This window comes from Solanum lycopersicum, chromosome 3, assembly GCF_036512215.1.
Source record: "Solanum lycopersicum chromosome 3, SLM_r2.1".
In the NCBI taxonomy this organism is placed as follows: domain Eukaryota; kingdom Viridiplantae; phylum Streptophyta; class Magnoliopsida; order Solanales; family Solanaceae; genus Solanum; species Solanum lycopersicum.
The window spans coordinates 11,752,123-11,754,490 of NC_090802.1; the positions used below are offsets into that span (position 1 = coordinate 11,752,123).

The window sequence follows — 2,368 nt, forward strand, 5'->3', positions numbered from 1 at the left end:
TCTATTTAATTTTAAATTTTATTATTATATTATATTTTTTAATTAATTTTTATCGATCCATGGACCAACTCTACGTAAATTTTTCATGCCCCAAAAATCAACTGATTTATTCAGACCGGGCTAAAAAATCTTTTTTTTTAAAAAAATGGATTTCAAAAATCTTAGCCTAATCCTATTAAATCTAATATTAAGCTAGATCGATCTAACGAATCTAGCTTATATTGACGGTTATATATATACACATAACACATTAAGAGAAAATAAAATAAATTGTGAGTACTTAGATGATAAAAAGAAGTAACGAAGAAAATCAAACTAAGATAATTTTTTGGTAAATCAAGGATAGATAAAGGCGGTGTAGCCGATATCGAAAATTTTATTCTTTATAAATATACGTGCAATATTGATAAATTCAACTTATAAAAATTCATACATTAATTTTCTATAACCCTACTCATTATAGTAATGAATTCGGTGTGAATTACCTAACATAGACACTTGGGTGGGATGATGATTTTTTAGTTTTGTATAATTCGCATGTTGTATAATTTGAAATTTATCTAATATAATTTGTATAATTTTTATATAATTCAGAATTTATATAATATAAATTACATAACTATCTATACTTCTTTGTAATTGTACAAATTCATTTTTTTTTGAATTTATATAAAAATAACATAATTATATAAATGTTTTCAAATTGTACAAATTATAAAATTGAAATAGCTTAAACTATAATTACAACCTGTAAATATATAAACTATGGTTATGAAACATAATTAAATTCATTATAATAGTTATTTGCGAAAGTTCTCTGTTAGGAAAGTTATGTAATTTGCTCCTCTTGAAACTAGTTTTTTGTTTATATAATTGGGCTTAGATAAGCCACTTGGACTAAGTTGGGCTACCAATACTAGCCCATATGATTTTCATAATAAAAAGCCCTAATCTAAACCCTAAAGTAACTCACGCCTATAAGTACAAAGTGGTTCCTCTCATTGTTGCATCTCTCCCATTTTTTTTTGTTTAACACTATATCTGCAGAAATCAATCGATTATGTCTATGATATAATTATAGAGCAATCATTTTTCTTCAATATTTCATGTGTTCTTTAACTTTTTTTCCTTCATTTTTCTCATAAATCTATCATTGATTGTATATTGTTGTGTTTTTGTTTTCCTCTGTGATGAACAAAACTAAGATGACGAGTCTGAAATCCATTCTTTTAAATCGTGAGGACAAATCGAGGCATTTGTCTGAGAGGAATTCCTTTAACCATTTTTTTTCATTATTTTTCTTATGAATTTTCCAAGTTGGATTTTAACCATCATTCCTATTTTTTAATTTGTTTAATTTTTATCTGTGTTCAATATTTATATGGGATTCTAATTGATTTAGAATTGTTTTGTCTTAAATCTTTGATTAAAGAAAACAACTCTATCATCATTTCTATTTGTTGGATATTTTTTTCTTTTGATGACTTTTTTTTCCTTTTGAGTAATGTGGCAATGATGAGAAATTATAAAATCTCTCAAATAGTTGAGGTACCTTTCGTTTAATTTTAATTGAGAGGTAGCTATGATTATTTTCAAGCACTTTTGAGCCACTTTTTTTCTTTTTTTCCTTTTTCTACCTTTTGAACTCTGACTGTAATTATTGCTTAATTACGTTTTATGATTTTCTCCTTTATGTATACCATTAGTATTATCTTTTTTTTGTATTGTTTTTATATAACTAAAATTACAACAAAGTTTTTTTACTTCATTTTTTTCGATTAATGTGGCATAGTTTGAAGTTTGAATAATATAATAACTATTAAATGTTGGTGTTAATTCTGTGTTTGAATATGAAAAGAAAATTGAAGTTTTGTGGGGTTGAACTATTGAACAATTCTTTTGAAATTAGTAAATATTATAAATTCAAAAATAAATAATAAGTCTGATTGGTGTATAACTATTTATTTCTTGATTGCAATGAATAATGAGTATCAAATGTTGTTTTGTTGAAGTAGTTTTATAATGCCTTTATATTTTTGTGCTTTATTAAAAGTTAACTCAAATTTTTATTTATGTTAATTCAATCTTTTCATCTAACTTGTATTATTTTTTTCATGTGTATTTATTGTTTTAAAGATAATCACTACTTGTTGAAAGAAGAAAATTACATTAATATTGCAATTGGGATAATTATAATTAACACTTTGCTGTCTTTTATGATCATATTTCACAAATTAATGTAAAATCTCTATAAAGATAACCAATATATTTCTAGAAGACCCTTATATAAATACATGGTTTCATTAATATTATAAATTAATAACTCTTTAAAAGATTAAATATATTTAAGAAAATTTAGTGAAATATG

At 23.9% G+C, this 2,368-nt stretch overlaps 1 non-coding gene across 1 annotated transcript; it reads left to right on the top strand.

The window, feature by feature from the left end:
- Window positions 1–1,182: 1,182 nt before the first annotated feature.
- On the top strand, window positions 1,183–1,269 carry LOC112941209 (small nucleolar RNA SNOR75). The gene has a single exon (XR_003246299.2). It is a non-coding gene; the product is annotated as a small nucleolar RNA SNOR75 (small nucleolar RNA).
- The last annotated feature ends 1,099 nt before the right edge of the window (window positions 1,270–2,368 follow it).